Source organism: Mesoplodon bidens (genome assembly GCF_964165515.1).
Source record: "Mesoplodon bidens genome assembly, chromosome: 9".
Classification (NCBI taxonomy): domain Eukaryota; kingdom Metazoa; phylum Chordata; class Mammalia; order Artiodactyla; family Ziphiidae; genus Mesoplodon; species Mesoplodon bidens.
Genome location: NC_138166.1, coordinates 6,855,281 through 6,874,604, shown reverse-complemented (window position 1 = coordinate 6,874,604; position 19,324 = coordinate 6,855,281). Strand labels below are relative to the sequence as shown.

The 19,324-nt window shown below is 36.7% G+C and overlaps 1 protein-coding gene and 1 pseudogene across 3 annotated transcripts in view; both read right to left on the bottom strand.

Moving 5' to 3' along the window:
* Positions 1-19,324, bottom strand: part of MAGI2 (membrane associated guanylate kinase, WW and PDZ domain containing 2) — a gene marked incomplete at its 3' end in the record, with an annotated part of 1,332,164 nt that overhangs the window by 1,193,502 nt on the left and 119,338 nt on the right. The gene's annotated exons all lie outside the window — the stretch shown is intronic.
* On the bottom strand, positions 16,138-16,942 carry LOC308622440 (dihydrofolate reductase-like; annotated as a pseudogene). The gene is made up of 2 exons: positions 16,710-16,942; positions 16,138-16,489 (listed from the first exon to the last, which is right to left on the bottom strand). The product of its transcript is annotated as a dihydrofolate reductase-like (transcript).

The window sequence follows — 19,324 nt, the reverse complement described above, 5'->3', positions numbered from 1 at the left end:
ATACATATCAATAATTACCTTAAATGTGAAAGGATTAAATGCTCCAACCAAAAACACAAACTGGCTGAATGAATACAAAAACAAGACCCATATATATGCTGTCCACAAGAGACCCACTTCAGACCTAGGGACACATACAGACTGAAAGTGGGGCGATTGAAAAAGATATTCCTTGCAAATGGAAATCAAAAGAAAGCTGGAGTAGCAATTCTCATATCAGAAAAAATAGACTTTATAATAAAGACTATTACAAGAGACAAAGAAGGACACTACATAATGATCAAGGGATCAATCCAAGGAGAAGATATAACAATTGTAAATATTTATGCCCCCAACACAGGAGCACCTCAGTACATAAGGCAAATGTTAACAGCCATAAAAAGGGAAATCGACAGTAACACAATCATAGTAGGGGACTTTTAACCTCACTTTCACCAATGGACAGATCATCCAAAGTGAAAATAAATAAGGAAACACAAGCTTTAAATGATACACTAAACAAGATGGACTTAATTGATATTTATAGGACATTCCATTCAAAAACAACAGAATACACTTTCTTCTCAAGTGCACACGGAATATTCTCCAGGAGAGATCACATCTTGGGGTCACAAATCAAGCCTTGGTATTGTTAAGGAAATTGAAATCACATCAAGTATCTTTTCTGACCACTATGCTATGAGACTAGTATCAATTACAGGAAAAAAAACAATAAAAAATACAAACACATGGAGGCTAAACAATGCACTACTAAACAACTAAGAGATCACTGAAGAAATAAAAGAGGAAATCTAAAAATACCTAGAAACAAATGACAATGAAAACACAATGACCCAAAACCAATGGGATGCAGCAAAAGCAGTTCTAAGAGGGAAGTTTATAACAGTAAAATCCTACCTCAAGAAACGAGAAAAATCTCAAATCAACAACCTAACCTTACACCTAAAGCACTTAAAGAAAGAAGAAGAACAACAACAACAAAAAAACCCCCAAAGTTAGCAGAAGGAAAGTAATCATAAAGATCAGATCAGAAATAAATGAAAAAGAAGTGAAGGAAACAATAGCAAACATCAATAAAACTAAAAGCTAGTTCTTTGAGAAGATAAAAAATAATTGATAAACCATTAGCCAGATTCATCAGGAAATAAGGGAGAAGACTCACATCAACAGAATAAGAAATGAAAAATGAGAAGTATCAAGTGACACTGCAGAAATACAAAGGATCATAAGAGACTACTACAAGCAACTATATGCCAATAAAATGGACTACCAGGAAGAAATGGAAAAAGTCTTAGAAAAGTACAACCTTCCAAGACTGAACAAGGATGAAACAGAAAATATGAACTGAGCAATCACAAACACTGAAATTGAAACTGTGATTAAAATCTTCCAACAAACAAAAGTCCAGGGCCAGACGGCTTCACAGGTGAAGTCTATCAAACATTTAGAGAAGAGCTAACACCCATCCTTCTAAAATTCTTCCAAAATATAGCAGAGAGAGGAAGACTCCCAAACTCATTCTATGAGGTCACCATCACCCTAATACCAAACCAGACAAAGATGTCTCAAAGAAGAAAATTACAGGCCAATATCACTGATGAAGATAGATGTAAAAATCCTCAACAAAATACTAGCAAACAGAGTCCAACAGCACATTAAAATGATCATACACCATGATCAAGTGTGGTTTATCCCAGGAATGCAAGGATTCTTCAATATACACAAATCAATCAATGTGATACACCATATTAACAAACTGAAGGTTAAAAATTGTATGATAATCTCAATAGATGGACAAAAAGCTTTTGACAAAACTCAACACCCATTAATGATAAAAACTCTCCAGAAAGTGGGCAGAGAGAAGCTACCTCAATATAATAAAAGCCATATAGAACAAACCCACAGCCAACATCATCCTCAATGGTGAAAAACTGAAACCATTTCCTCTAAGATCAGGAAAAAGACAAGGGTGCCCACTCTCACCACTATTATTCAACATAGTTTTGGAAGTTTTAGACATGGAAATCAGAAAAGAAAAAGAAATAAAAGGAATCAAAATTGTAAATGAAGCAGTAAAACTGTCATTGTAGATGATATAATACTACATTGAAAATCCTAAAGATGCCACCAGAAAACTACTAGAGTTAATCAATGAATTTGGTAAAGTAGCAAGGTACAAAATTAATGCACGGAAATCTCTTGCATTCCTATACAGTAACAACAAAAAATCATATGAGAAATTAAGGAAACACTCCCATTTACCATTGCAACAAAAAGAATAAAATACCTAGGAATAAACCTACCTAAGGAGGTTTATTATTAAACGTACCTAAGGAGACAAAAGACCTGTATGCAGAAAACTATAATACACTGATGAAAGAAATCAAAGACAATACAAACAGATAGAGAGATATAGTATGTTCCTGGATTGGAAGAATCAACATTGTGAAAATGACTATACTACCCAAAGCAATCTACAGATTCAATGCAATCCCTATCAAACTACCAATGGCATTTTTCACAGAACTGGAACAAAATATTTCACATTTGTATGGAAACACAGAAGACCCCCAGAAAAGCCAAAGCACTCCTGAGAAAGAAAAACGGAGCTGGAAGAATCAGGCTTCCTGTCTTCAGACTATACTACAAAGCTATAGTGAGCAAAACAGTATGGTACTGGCACAAAAACAGAAATATAGAGCAATGGAACAGGATAGAAAGCCCAAAGATAAACTCATGCACATATGGTCACCTTCTCTTTGATAAAGGAGGCAAGAATATACAATGGAGAAAAGACAGCCCCTTCTATAATTGGTGATGGGAAAACTGGACAGCTACATGTAAAAGAATGAAATTAGAACACTTCTGCACACCATACGCAAACATAAACTCAAAATGGAATAAAGACCTAAATGTAAGGCCAGACACTATAAAACTCTTCAAGGAAAACACAGGCAGAACACTCTATTATGTAAATTACAGCAAGATCCTTTTTGAACACCTCCTAGATTAATGGAAATAAAATAAAAAATAAACAAATGGAACCTAATGAAACTTAAAACCTTTGCACAGCAAAGGAACCCATAAATAAGACAAAAAGACAACCCTCAGAATGGGAGAAAATATTTGCAAAGCAACTGACAAAGGATTAATCTCCAAAATATACAAGCAACTCATGCAAGTCAATATTAAAAAAAAAACAAAGAACACAATCCAAAAATGGGCAGAAGACCTAAATCGACATTTCTCCAAAGAAGACATACAGATTGCCAACAAACACATGAAAAGATGCTCAACATCACTAATCATTAGAGAAATGCAAATCAAAACTACAATGAGGTATCACCTCACACCAGTCAGAATGGCCATCATCAAAAAATCTACTAACAGTAAATGCTGGAGAGGGTGTGGAGAAAAGGGAACCCTCCTCCACTGTTGCTGGGAATGTAAACTGATACAGCCACTATGGAGAACAGTATGGAAGTTCCTTAAAATACTAAAAATAGAACTACCATATGACACCACAATCCCACTACTGGGCATATACCCTGAGAAAATCATAATTCCAAAACAGACATGTACCACAGTGTTCACTGTAGCACTATTTACAATAGCCAGGACATGGAAGCAACCTAAGTGTCCATCAACAGATGAGTGGATAAAGAAGATGTCGCACATATATACAATGGAATATCACTCAGTCATAAAAAGAAATGAAATTCAGTCATTTGCAGTTAGGTAGATGGACCTAGTGTCTGTCATACAGAGGGAAGTAAGTCAGAAGGGGAAAAACAAATACCGTATGCTAACACATATATATGTAATCTAAAAAAAAATGGTTCTGACGTACCTAGGGGCAGGGCAGGAATAAAGAAGCAGACATAGAGAATTGACTTGAGGACACGGAGTGGGGGAAGGATAAGCTGGAACAAAGTGAAAGAGTAGTACTGACATATATACACTACCAAATGTAAAATAGATAGCTAGTGGGAGGCAGCTGCATTGCACAGGGAGATTAGCTCAGTGCTGTGTGACCACCTAGAGGGGTGGGATAGGGAGGGTGGGAGGGAGATGCAAGAGGAAGTGGATATGTGGATGTATGTATTTGTACAGCTGATTCACTTTGTTATACAGCAGACACTAACACAGCATTGTAAAGCAATTATAATCCAATAAAGATGTTTAAAAAAAAAAGAGACATGTACCACAATGTCCACTGCAGCACTATTTAAAATAGCCAGGACATGGAAGCATCCTAAATGTCCATCGACAGATGAATGGATAAAGAAAATGTGGCACATATATAGAATGGCATATTACTCAGCCCTAAAAAGGAACGAAATTCAGTTATTTGTAATGAAGTGGATGAACACAGAGTCTGTCATACAGATTGAAGTAAGTCAGAAAGAGAAAAAAACAAATAGTGTATATTAACGCATATATATGGAATGTAAAAAAATGGTACTGATGAACCTAGTGGCAAGGCAGGAATAAAGATGCAGATGTAGAGAATGGATTTGAGGACACAGGGCAGGAAGGGGAAGCTGGAATGAAGTGAGAGAGTAGCACTGACATATGTTCACTACTAAATGTAAAATGGATGGCTACTGCATAGCACAGGGAGATCAGCTCGATGCCTTTTGACGACCTAGAGGGGTACGATAGGGAGGGTGGGAGGGAGGCTCAAGAGGGACGGGATATATGTATACATATAACTGATTCAATGTGTTGTACAGCAGAAACTAACATTGTAAAATGATTATACTGCAATAAAGATGTAAAAGAAAATATTAATGCATACATGATTAGATGACCCTTTCTATCCCTATTCTGTATTACATCTTACTGATATCTGTGTTCATTAACAGTTACCAACACACTTCACTTGACCAGGCAATATTCCATTCCTTTCTTCTTTTATATTAATGATACATTATACTACACATGGCTTCCCAGCCCATAGATTTCCATGTAATAAATATATCGTCTTGATGTGCAGGTACACTTCTCTGCCCATTTTACTTCTTTCAGACAAACTGAATTCTTATCAATCACCTGCACAGACCCAACGGGCTTTCCTTTGGAGTCTTATATAGCTTGACTTCTAAACCACATTTAGGTCATAAAATAAGCTGCATTCTTGCCCTGTATTTTTCTACAGTTCCATATTAATCAGGTTGGTGTCTCATATTATAAAGTCTATATCTATGAAACTACTCTATTGAGAATATTTGTTTTGTTTATTTGTTTTATATACATACTTTTGGATCCTTGTAGCCTTCCAAGCTTCAGTATCTCTTCCTCAAAACACCTGATTTTAAAAGTTTAAAATACTTTTACAATTATAATTTCACTCCACTTTTCAGCAGTTCATTGCTGCTATTAGGAATATACCAATATTTCCAAGTTCCCCATAATTGCCACCCCTATTCGATGTTCAGGAGGCACCACTTAATAAAAAATCATTTTGAGTAAGCTTAGTTATACTGTGGGACTTTCAAGGGTAGTCTTAAGAACTTGGTGTCAGAATGTAACTCATTCACTGAGCCTTTCCAAATCACAAAAACTGAATCTGTGATAGGAATTCTGTTTTCTTAACTTTATGGAAATTAAGAAAAGTCCTTTTATTCTTACAAATGGGAGTGTCTTTTCTCCTTTTTGAAAAACTAAAGCTGCAAGTAGAATTTAGGACCATTGAAATGTTTTCCATTTTAAATATAAATCTTTTTGCACAAGGGAAAGTGCACTTGGGAATCATGCAATATATGCACAGATTATTAAATATGCATATTATTTCCCTGAGTTAATAAACAAGAGTCTTAAAACACGATACTCAAATCCATTTAAATTATTGATGTAGGCATAAAGGTGATTTTATTGGATGTTTAATTAATTTCATAACCAGAGTCATTTTCAAAACATTTTCACATTATATAAAAATACAAAAGACAATAAAGTTAAAATATACCAACATCAATTAATTTAAAATAATAATAACACTTTCAGCTCAAGCAGAAGAAAATAATTGGCTTAAAAAAACCAGCAGGGGCTTCCCTGGTGGCGCAGTGGTTAAGAATCTGCCTGCCAATGCAGGGGACACGGGTTCGAGCCCTGGTCTGGGAAGATCCCACATGCCGCGGAGCAACTGGGCCCGTGCACCACAACTACTGAGTCTGCGCATCTGGAGCCTGTGTTCCGCAACAAGAGAGGCCGCGATAGTGAGAGGCCCGTGCACCGCGATGAAGAGTAGCCCCCGCTCGCCACAACTAGAGAAAGCCCTCGCACAGAAACGGAGACCCAATGCAGCCAAAAATAAGTTAAATAAATTAATTAATTAAAAAGGAAGCAAGTCAATATGATCATCTAAGAATTTTTTTTAAAGTAATCAACTATTTTTTTTTAATTTTATGATAATATACTATGAGTAAACAATGAAATAGATTCGCTATCCAATTACTCATCTATCATCCATTTCATCCATATATAATCTAGTAAACACTTTCAAGAGTCAGCTATGACACTGGACAGAAGAAAGGACTTGAAGTTAGGAGACCTGAACTCACATTCTGGTTCTGCCACTTACTTCTTATGTACCTTTAGTGCTTCATTTCCTTATCCGTAAAACAGAGCTAATATTACCAACCTCAGTGGAGTGTGAATATTGCATAAGAAAATGTATATCTAAGTGTCTAGCACAATACTTATATACTGATAAATGTCATTGGACATGGTTAAGAATCACATAATAGAAAAATGGTGATTTCAGTTCCCAACAGGATGAAAAATCTCATTTTGAATTTTAATTATGTTAAATTTAGAACTTATTCATATATCGTCTCTCAGAATTTCTTACATAGAATAATGCTTTCAAATGCAATTTTTATTGTTGTCAAATGTTTCACTAATTGACATAATAGTTGGCATTATGTACTTCTTTTGTATCTCCTTGAGCATTTAGCTCATTGTTATGGTATACCGAGGTGTTCAATAAATTCTGTAAGATATCTAGGAAAATATATAAAAATCAAAATAAAATGGAAAAATAAAAGATTAGGGTTTGAAATGAATTGTCATGAAAATTTAAAAAGAGAGGAGAATTTTAAAGTCTTTCTTGAAACTTATATGTCTTTAGCTAGTTTCTTAATGGCAAAATCATAGTACCTCTGTTGCCTGAATGAGAAAAACAACTGCAGGTATTGGGGTGTAATTTAAAGGAGAATCAGAAACAAGAAAAATTAAAAGAAAGTATAAAATTATAATAATTTTACAGGATAGTTTTTCTCCCCTGACTTTCTGATCCACAAGAATTTTTGAGACATTTCTTTAACTTAATCACCTAATCACAAAAACAAAATGAAAACATTGTTCTCAAAATGAAAGCTACTCTCTAAAATTAGCTATCTGAATCTTTGGCCAGTTTTGAGCTCCATTTATCTATCTCAGCCCGGGATTGAAGATTTCTAAGAAAAGTACTCCACAAATAAGGAAGTTTAGAGTGAGTTAATTTAAAATTTGAGACATTTCCTGATGTCACAGCTCTTTACATTCCATTCTACAAGGTATGGCTCTTACACAACAATGTGTTGCATGGACAGGAATTTGTTGGTAGATCACATAGCAGAAAATTTAATGGTTTTGTTGGAAATAAATCTCAGGATGGCTCCAAAGACTGACAGGAGTGGAGTAGGAATACATGATCTTCAATTCTCAGTTCACAGTATGAACTACAACGTGTGACCTGGGTAGGGAGACCTCAGGGGTGAGCCAATAAAGGGTATGGTAAATGTTCCCATCAATTAATTTTTCCCCACCACTTTTAGTCTAGAGACTTGCATCAAAGACTGGAAAATTTTCTTCTCCTGACTTCAGTTCTTCAGATGCACTGTTTTTAGGTTTTGTCCCAGCATAAGAGTAGCATGATAAAACAGAGAGTTACTGTTGCTGACTCTGTGTCATGATAAACACTGAGGTCTAACTATGTTAGACCAAGTTGAGTATATTCACCTGTGTGCCCAGGTACAGCTAAACTGATAAATATTGAGATAGTTCCATACCAGGTGATAATAGATACTGCCCCAAGCCATCTCAGTCCTTCTTTTGATCTCTCCACAATTCAGTCACCACAAAGTAACATCTGGTACTGCAGGAGGCCTTGGTTGTGCACTTGTGTCAGTCATTAAACAATGTGAATATTCCTCTGAGTCAGACTGTCAAGTGACTCTCTATTAAAGCACACGTGTGTAAGCCCAGGAAGTAGGATTTCTCTTTTAAGGGACTATGGTATCCTTTTGGAAACAGTATTATTCCATTACAATCTCTGCCTCCAGCCAGGTTACTCTTGAAATTTCAGAGAGCTTAGTTGAAAATCTTTGTCAGAGAACTTAGTTGAAAATCTTCGACATAGGAGATTTTAAAATGCCAACCACATGATGCTTCCTATCAAAGACCTGTAACTGGGAAACTGTAATGATGACACAGTTTGGCCTCAAGAGTGATTAAATTCTAGCACCCTATCCATCTTTATCAGATTGTTCTTGAAAGTACAATTCAATTATACATGTACAACATGTATAATTACAAATAAGTTTCAGGGGCTGTTTTAATAACATTCAAATGTGGTCAGAAATAAGTGGTTTTAAAATAGTAAGAAAAAGTCTATTTTAACATTCACGTTGAAATTTCTCAAGCATAAGTGATTTGTTTCTTTGTTTACATTACTGATCTATGAACTGATGAATCATCTTTGCAAAAGAACAACATAAATATAAATGTACATTGTGAAGGTCATTTTCAATTTGGGGGAAGTTCCCCTCTAAGCATGCACATTATTCTGAAGACCTTACAAAATTAACAACATGAATCACTCTCTTAACCAAATGGAAAGAGCTACAATGATTTTAGCAGAGTTTACTTTTGTCAGAGAAGAGTTTTTAGGATGTGCTTTCAAACTGCATTTGAATTCTTTGCACCGTGCTTGAGTGAATATCAGTAACCATGGTTTATGCACAGAAAAGAAAAAAAAATTCCTGCTGTGGTATCACTGATAGTTTGGATAAAGCTAGAGAATTCTCAAGGTCAAGAAGAAAAAAATTGGAAAATGTACAGTATAAACATTGAAGCAATGGAAGAAATTATAAAGGGAAGGCAGAAATATGTGATAATATAAAATTGCAAAAACTTTGGTACAACAAACAAAAAACTTAATGTAAGAAAAAGAGTAAAAAATATAGAAAATAGATAAAAGAAAACCCAAAATATATACTTAGGTAACTGTATTATCTTAAGGATACTACTACATCCTTAATGGACAAAAGATGAGTAAATCTATTTGACAAATTTCAAAACCCAGAATTATATAATATATAAATATATTTCAAATGAAAATTGCACAAAATGCTAATTTAAAATTTCAGTTATTAAGTTAGAAACAAAGAAAAAAATTAACTGAAATCTACTGAGGATTTTGGTAACTAGGAACATTATTCTTTATTTGTTTTCCCTAGTACTTAAAACCTTTATGAGACAAATACCCAAAATCCACTTAGTTCACTGAGTCTTCAAATTTACAAAATTTTCAAGTGATGTTTATATCTTGAAAGATGTGTGAAATTCATTGTGAATTCTATAGAAGTGCAAAAACAAATTGGAGCATATGAGTCTCTGCTGCATTGGCCCTGCAGGGGGCCAAGTAGCAAGTTTAATATTTTGAGCACACTCCTATACATGTCCAGGGTTTCACTTCAGATGAAATAAAGAAGATCGCAAAGAGGAGCTACAGTGTAAGTCAACAGTACAGAAAGAGATGCACCCAGATTTGAATGAAGTAATCTGAGGAGTTGCTTCAAATTTGAGATCAAGATAATCTGTCTTTCTTGATACAATTAAAGGGATGACTTGAATCTGTAAACTTTGAGCTATGTTTACCTTGGGTACCTATTACATCACCTCTCAAAAAAGCACAACAGTGAAAATCTGCTTGGCAGAAGTGCTCTCTGTTCTCCAAACTGAACACAATATCCACAGAGAAAACTATGTCGGATAATGCTCATTCTCAAAGTATATTCTAATCTCTGGCTAAGGATGGAATACAGGACTCAGTCCTGCCTACCTGCCACAGGTGTAACTGAATCCTTAATTGTGGTGTGGTGTCTGCCTACTAGTCAGACATCCCGGATATGCTCACTTCAGCATCACTACCATGCTTAGCTATATTCAAGAGAGTGAAGCTAGTGACCAGGAACATCTTTCTACCTATTTTTAGGACAACTGATGACTGAGCTGCAATGACCAGGAAACTTCCCTTTGTGATAGTGTCTACCAGTAGGTTTGACATGTGGTAAATGTTCTCCAATGTTAGTCATTTTACAATAGAATAAAATACCCTTTCAGATCCATAATGATTAATTATTCCCCTTGGCAAACTACTGCTGGAGTATCGGAATGTTTCATTTTAGTAAGAATAAGACTGTGGTTCTGACGAGCCAGATCAACAGTAGAGATTCTGACCTATGTTCAAAGAACTTTTTAAATAAGGTCTTTAAGCGGGGGACTATAAACCAAGAGGGTCTCTTTGGATGAGCTTCAGGGGCCCCATGCAGTTATAGGCAAAATGTCACATGTGCATTTCCTGGAGAAAGGTCCTATCACTTTAATCAGACTCTCACAAGTGTTTGGGACCCCCAAAATATATTGTATACCATGTTACACTCTGTAATAGATTTTTGCTGCCTTGAGATTAAAGAGGCTGGAGTTCTTCTGCAAACCAAATTAAGTGAAAGGAGAGCCCTGAAGTTGCTCCTTGAGAGATAGGACTTCTCCATCAATCCATGGAGGTACGCCTACTTCTTGGTAAGGGAGAGTACATCCTTTACTTTTCAGAAGCATTCTAAGTCAAGCAAAAGGCACTTTAATTCAACAACCAAAAAAGTGTGTATGGGCTATCAAAAGTCTATTTGTACTACTTATTTTTTTTTTTTAGGTTTATAGCCTTCAACTTATCCATGATTCCATGCAGTATACTAAATTTTCTCAAAAGTAAGTAAAGAGAAGTGCAGTAATGTTTTATGGTTATGTTTTGGCATAAATTATCTTGAGTATCTTTTCAAGAGAAATATTATGTTTACCTCATTATTTTGTTTAAAGGATTACTCAATTTTTTTTTTTTTTTTTTGTACACGGGCCTCTCACTGTTGTAGCCTCTCCCGTTGCAGAGCACAGGCTCCAGACGCGCAGGCTCAGCGACCATGGCTCATGGGCCCAGCTGCTCCGCAGCATGTGGGATCTTCCCAGACCGGGGCACGAACCCACGTCCCCTGAATTAGCAGGCAGACTCCCAACCACTGCGCCACCAGGGAAGCCCCGGATTACTCAATTTTTAATGCACAATTCTTAGAAATCAGTGTTGTCATTACAAATTGTTCAGCATTTCTAATTTTAGCTATTTAGAAATTGTGTGTGAGTTTTAAAACAAGCTTTTTTTATTGTTTTATTGTAAAGATGGTTAATTACCATCTTTACACTGTTAAGTCATATAACAATACCAAGTTAGAATTCTATTGCTTGATTTTTCAACTTTATACAATATCCTTTGACTCCACACTATTACAGACGAGGTATTCAGTGAATACTGTACCTGTGGTATTCTACATATGGTAGCGGCATGTTTAGTTTTGTAAGAAAGTGCCAAAATACTGTCTCCCTTACTCTCCCAATTTTTATTTGTATATTTCTAAATTGTCAAGGCATATACAGTTTATGTTCTGATTTGTCATCTGATCCACATATTTGGTTTAGTCTTATTTCTGTTAATCATATACAGTGCTTATCACTAGTCATTTTGCTAAATTTTTCTCTATTATCCCTTGATTGGCTGAAGCTCAGCCTCTGGTAGGTGAACAGTATTTCTAGAGTTGTGCCATATTTAATATTGTTTGTATACTTAATAAAAATCTTGGGTGGACATGAAATCCTTGATTTATACTTTCTTTCCTCAAGTATCCCAAAGGTTTTGGTCCACTGACTTCTAGTGTTCAGTGTCACAGAGAAATCTAAGGACAGTCTGACTTTTTCCCTCTTGTAAGTATTGTGATCATTCTACATGGCTATTTGAAAACTTTATCATTAAAGGCTAATAAATTTACTATGATATGTCTTGAGGACATATGTCTTGGGTACATATCAGAAGAATATGTCTCAGTGTTAACTGATTTGGGTCAATTTTCACTGGTACATGATATGTCCTTTCAATAAATAGGATCAGGTATTCTATTCTTTTTACAACTTTTTCCTCAAGATATGTTTTCAAATATTTATCCTGTTCCACTGTTTTTGGTGTTCTCCTTGAGGGACTCCAATTATGCATATATAGGGTCTTCTCTGCCTGGTTTATATATCTATCACTTTCTCCTTAGTCTTTATCAACCTTCCATTTTTATTTTACTTTTTTGCATCTCCTCACTTATATCCTCAGTACCCTTGTTGTGTTTTCTCCAGTGTCTATTCTCGTGACCTCTCCTTTCAATTCTTTTATATTTCTGTGATGTTTTTGATTTGTTCTTCTATTTTATTAAAATCTGCCAATTAACACTCCATTTCCTCCCACTGCTTTGTTTTCTCTTTCTTGAGTTCTTGTGTTTATTATTCATGGTCTTTGTTCACAGAAGAACTTTCTTTTTAAAAAAAATTAAAGACAATTTTTAGAGAATTTTTAGTTTTACAATAATATCGAAAGGAAGGTACAGGAATTTCCATATACCCCCAGCTCCCACACATGCATAGGCCCTTCCATTATCAACATCACTCACCAGACTCATACACTTTTTAGCAGGGATGAATCTACATTGACACATCATAATCACTCAAAGTTCATAGTTCACCTCAGAGTTCACTCTTAGTGTCGTACTTTACATATGTTTGGACAAAGGTGCAATGACATGTATCTATCATTATTATTATTATTATTATTATTTTTTTTTTGCGGTACTTGGGCCTCTCACTGTTGTGGCCTCTCCTGTTGCGGAGCAGAGGCTCCGGACGTGCAGTCTCAGTGGCCATGGCTCATGGGCCCAGCGCTCCAGGGCATGTGGGATCTTCCCAGACCGGGGCACGAGCCCGTGTCCCCTGCATCGGCAGGCGAACTCTCAACCGCTGCACCACCAGGGAAGCCCTCATTATATTTTACAGTATTTTCATTGCCTTAAAAATCCTCTTGGGCTTCCCTGGTGGCACAGCGGTTGAGAGTCCACATGCCGATGCAGGGGATACAAGTTCGTGCCCTGGTCCAGGAAGATCCCACATGCCACGGAGCAGCTGGGCCTGTGAGCCATGGCCGCTAAGCCTGTGCATCCGGAGCCTGTGCTCTGCAACAGGAGAGGCCACAACAATGAGAGGCCTGTGTACTGCAAAAAAATAAAAATAAAAACAAAAACAAAAAAACCCTCTGTGCTCTGCTTATTCATCCCTCCCTCCATTCTAAGCCCTGGCAACCACTGATCTTCTTATAGTCTACAAAGTTTTGCTTTGTCCAGAATGTCATGGAGTTGCAATCATACAGTATGTAGTCTTTTCAGATTGGCTTCACTTAATTATATGCATTTAAGCATTTAAGTTTCCTCCATGTATTTTCATGCTTTTTAGCTCATTTTTTAGCAATGAATAATATTTCATTCTCTGGCTTTACCACACTTTATTTAGCCATTCACCTAGTGAAGGACATGTTGGTTGTTTCCAAGTTTGGGGAATTATGAATAAACCTTCTATAAACATCCATGTGCAAGTTTTATTGCAAACATGTTTTCAACTCCTTTGGCTAAATATGAAGGAGTGGGATTGCTGGATCCAACTGTAAAAGTATGTTTAGTTTTGTGAGAAAAACCAAAAACTGCCTTCCAATGAGGCCGCACCATTTTTCATTCCCAGAGCAGTGGATGAGAATTGCTGTTTTTCCACATCCCCACCAGCATTTGTGGTAGTGTTCCAGAATTTGACTATTCTAATGGGTATGCAGTGATATCTCATTGTTATTTTAATTTGTATTTCCTGATGACATATGAGGTGGAGCATCTTTTCATATGCTTATTTGCCATCTGTATATCTACTTCAGTGAGATTCTGTTAAGGTCTTTGGCCCATTATTAAACTGGGTTGTCTATTTTCTTACTGTTTTGAGGGTTTTGAGGGTTCTTTATATATTTTGGGTAAGAATCCTTTACAGATGTATCTTCTTCATATATTTTCTCCCAGCCTGAGGCTTGCCTTCTAATTATCTTGATATTGTATTTCATGGAGGAGTTTTTAATTTTAATAAAGTCTGAATTATCCATTATTTCTTTCCTAGATTGTGCTTTGATGTTGTATCTAAAAAGGCATCATCACACCCAAGGTAATTTAGGTTTTCTCCTGTCTTATCTTCTAGGAGTTTTATAGTTTTGTATTTACATTTAGGTCAGTGATCCATTTTGAGTTAATACTTGTGAAGAGTGTAAGCTCTACACCCAGATTCATTTTTTTGCGTACAGATGTCCAGTTGTTCTATCACCATCTGTTGAAGAGATATCTTTCCTACATTGTACTGCCTTTGCTTTTTTGTCAAAGATCAATTGAAAATATTTATGGAGGTCTATTTTTGGGCTCTCTATTCTGTTCCATTTATCTATTTGTTTATTTATTTATTTATTTATTTTTGCCAATCCCACAGTCTTGATTACTCTAGCTTTATAGTATCTTTTGAAGTTGGGTAATATCAGGCCCTCAACTTGGCTATTCTCCTTCAACACTGTGTTAGAAACCACCATATCAAAATTTTAAATGCATAATAAAATGTCAGGTCGCAACCTTCATATATGTTCTCCATTATTATACTTTATAATAAGTGCTCTTCATCTGTTGACAAATTTGTTGCTCTCTTTTATATTTTTTCCTAGTAATATTTTTGTGTTTTTTTTTTTTTTTGCTTTTTCCCACACATGAACATTTATTAAACATTTTGAGTACTATAAACAATTTGCTTCTTTTACTTAGCAATTTTTGGCATTTTTCTGTCAGTACTTCATTCTTTTTAACTGCTGCAGATGCTACATTTTATAGACATATTGGTTAGTTATTTCTTATTAATCAACATTTGGGCTGTTTCCAAGTTTGAAAAAAAAAAGTTGCAACAAATACTCTTGGGTCCATTTCTTTGCTCAGGATTAATTTCTAGAAGTGGAAGTTCTGGGTCCAAACCCAGAATATTTTGAATTTTAATTGATATTGCTAACTTACACTCTAAAAAGTTGTACCAATTTATAAGGCAGAAAATGCTATTTTTTGGGGGGGGCGATACTTAATCTAAATCTTTGCTAATGTGATGGATAAAATGTTTTAATTTTCATTTTTTAATTTTGTGAAGTTTGGTTTCTAACTTACTAAGTTTGGTTTCTAGCATATTCTTTCTCAATTTATTACCTCTTTGAATTTTTAATTTTAGCCATCATGCTTGATATTAGATTATTCTTTTTTGTAAAGAGCGGCCAATTCTTGTTTTGTCATTGTAATATCCCATGGGATCTCACTGAAGATCAGAAACAAGTTTTTTTTAAGGTCTCAGACCATCTCCTTTAACCACCGAAAAGGTAGTCTCATACCTGCCTCTTTATTATCCCTGTGGAACATCCTGGAGTTTTCAACTTATTCACTCCCAGTCTAAGTGAACAGAATTTTTTCCAGAAGTGTGATATAAGGTAATTCACAGTCCCTCTTTTGATCTAACTTTAATAACTGAATGCTAGCTCTTCTGTTTATAATCCATTTCTGACCTGTGGATCCAACTGCCTAGCTCCTAGCTCTACAGGCTTTTGTTTCAACCCATGCTACCAGGGGACTCTCCCACTTTGGGCTGTCTTGGTAGATATTCTATCCTAGGCAGGTGCTGGTAACCTATTCTTGACCCTTGATGGGCATTCAGACAGTTACAGCAAGAAATGCTTCACAAATGGTATCTGACACAGTCTAGTTAAGATTGATGCGGAATAAAAGTACTTTGTTTAGAAATAATTATACACAGATCTAAAGTCAACAAAAGTCTCTACAAGAAAAAATACATAATTTTTTTGAGGTGGGGGAGAAGGAGGCTTGAAATAGATCAGAAAACATTTTCACATTAATTGTTCTTTTCATATACTTCAAATTTGTACTTAATGCCTTTCTCCTCCTGTACATCAGAAGGAACCCCTGGATATTCTGGGAGGAGTTTATATTTTTCCAAATCAATTTCTGGAAAAATTGTGTCACCTTCTAATTCCTGCATGATCCTTGTCACAAATAGACTAAGATGTTCTGGCTTGTTCCTGGCTTCCTTATAAACAGAACTGCCTCCCACTATCCAAACCATGTCCACTTTATTTGTTAATTCTGGTTGCTCAGAAAGTTTTAAGGCATCATCCAGACTTTTGGCAAGAAAATGCACTCCCTGTGGAGGTTCCTTGAGTTCTCTACTGAGAACTATATTAATTCTGTTCTTTTTTTTTTTTTTTTTTTTTTTTTTTTTTGTGCGGTACGCGGGCCTCTCACTGTTCTGGCCTCTCCCGTTGCGGAGCACAGGCTCCGGACACGCAGGCTCAGCGGCCATGGCTCACGGGCCTAACATGCTCCGCGGCATGTGGGATCTTCCCGCACCGGGGCACGAACCCGTGTTCTCTGCATCGGCAGGCGGACTCTCAACCACTGCGCCACCAGGGAAGCCCATTAATTCTGTTCTTTAAAGGTCGCTTCTTCTCTGGAAAGGAGAACCAGGTCTTCCTACCCATAATCACCCAGTTCTGTTTACCTTCTACTGAAGAGGTTGTGGTCATTCTTTGGAAATACCTGTATTCATTCCTGAGAGGGGGCCAGGGCAGGTCCCTGTTCTTGCCGTTGCCCATGTTCTGGGACACAGCAATGATGCAGTTTAGCGAACGAACCATGACAGCGGCAGAAAACACTTCCAAGCTAGCACATCACACAAACACAGGGATTACCCGCCAGCTTGGTGCGAAATTTTTTTTCCCTAGTAATATTTTTGTACCAGTCGTCTGCCAGTTCTTTTTTATTATTTAGCTATTGAAAGGATTAAATTTTCCTAGACAAGGCTTTGTGTGCCTAATTTCCTATTAAGTGTGTGTATGATGGGGGGAGATAGAGATGTGTTTGTGTGTGTGTGTGTGTAAATGTCCAGAACTGCTTTCCAAGCATTACAACTCAGTATCTTCATTCATTTACCTTAAATTCTGATCCAAGCCTGAATCCCTGGGATGGTCATTAACCTAAGGTATTTTGTACATTAAGGGAGCTCTTGCATAGCGTCATCCTTGGGAAATCAAAACCTACTGAACCAATATTAACTCAAACCTATTATAAATACTATTTACCAGACATATCCAGTGAACTTGACAATTTGCCTGCATCTGAAAACACAGGACTCTAGTGGAAAGACCCTTAAGTCTAGGGTTACATGAAGGTAAATTTGGGTACACAGCACTTACATTTTAAGCACAGAGTCAAGAAATGCCTGAAATAATATAGAGCAAGAGATGAGACATTAATAAATGTCAATTTCCTTCATTCTGTACATTGACATTGGTAGAAATAATGAAACATGAATGTTAAAAAAAAAAAGCCCATAACTTTTAAGCAAGATGTGAGATCTCTTGAACTGAGTATTTGTTGGACAAGATAATGGAAGAATACAAGTGAAGAAGTATTTAACTCCTACATTGGCCTTCAGAAGCTGGTGTAAGCAGCCCATCATCGACAAAAAGAAAAGGAGGTGAGCATATTCCTGTTTATGGAAATACCCCTACCTTGGAAAGGCAATGAGTCATTAAAATCATCACTCCTGGCTAAGGATACTGTGGTGGCCAGAAGAAGCTAGTTCATGAGGACCAGGATGGGGAACTCCCTTATATGATGGTATGATTAAACCTGGACTGCTTAAGGTCAAAACTTGAATTTCTAGCAGTTTATAGTTCTAATGGATTACACTGTTCAGTTGAATTTTCAACAGCTAGAACTGATGTGAACTTCCAAGGGCTGCCTTAACTTCTTCCCCAACATACAGGCAAGGTGCTGGGAACCCTGAATTACCTTGCTGCAGAAGAGAGAACTGGATAACTTCTTACATTCAAACACTTGCTATCCTAGTGCTGGGGACCATAGTTCTGCTCCTCAGGTCCAGCCCCTCTTGCTTCTATTACCTAATTAGTGAAGCCACTCTTTCTGGACATGTCCTCTGCCTTTCTGATACATTCCTACTGCAATAGAGACTGACTCCCAATGGGAACTCCACACAGAGGGCATACCTAGCTAAGAGGTTCTTCCCTCTCCTAATCTCACATGGCTTACTCATCTCATAATTACATATTTAAGGAAGTTGCAAGGCAATCTTATGGGTACAATAATGAGCCAGAAATTTTAATTCTTCCAACTTCAAAAGCTACATCAGTAGAAAGCAAAGGTCCTGGGCCTTGTTTTCTGTTCTATGCAAGAAAACCCCTCCTGTGTTAAGATGCAGTATTATGCTCTCAGCACTACTAGAGCCTCCATAAAAGAAATGCTCATTGAAACAAAGTATATCTATCACAAAATTGTAGATAAAGACATGATTTATTCTATGCCCTAATATCCCTTATAAAAGAAAATAGGGCTTCCCTGGTGGTGCAGTGGTTGAGAGGCCGCCTGCCAATGCAGGGGGCGCGGGTTCGTGCCCCAGTCCGGGAAGATCCCACATGCCGTGGAGCGGCTGGGCCCGTGAGCCATGACTGCTGAGCCTGCGCGTCCGGAGCCTGTGCTCCGCAACGGGAGGGGCCGCGACAGTGAGAGGCCTGCGGACCGCAAAAAAAAAAAAAAGATTTTATCTCTCAGTCAATACAAGGACAGTTTTCTTCCATAGATTTACCTACGTGCTTCTTTTCTATCACACATTTAAAAGGATAGAGCCCAAGATAGCTTTTTTTGGTCTAAGTTTCCAGGGAATCTAGAGTCATATTCAGTGCTCATCCACTTGTGGTAATTAAGTCAACTCAGGTACCAAGTATCACGTACTGTTCGGCTAATCTTGGGTTTCTTGTTTGTTTTACTTTCCCTTCAATTTCAAAACACTAGTCTCTTTACTAAGGATCATGAAGAAACACTTTGAATATTATGATATGATAGGACACTAACAAATCTATTGTTGTACTCCACAGACACTTTGTTCTGGCATCTTGCTTCTAAGAACCCTTAAGAAGGAGGGAGGAGGCATTTTTACTTTTTTATTCTTGATTTTTGCCAGCCTGATATTCCATCTCTAAAAAATAGCACTGGCCTTCAAA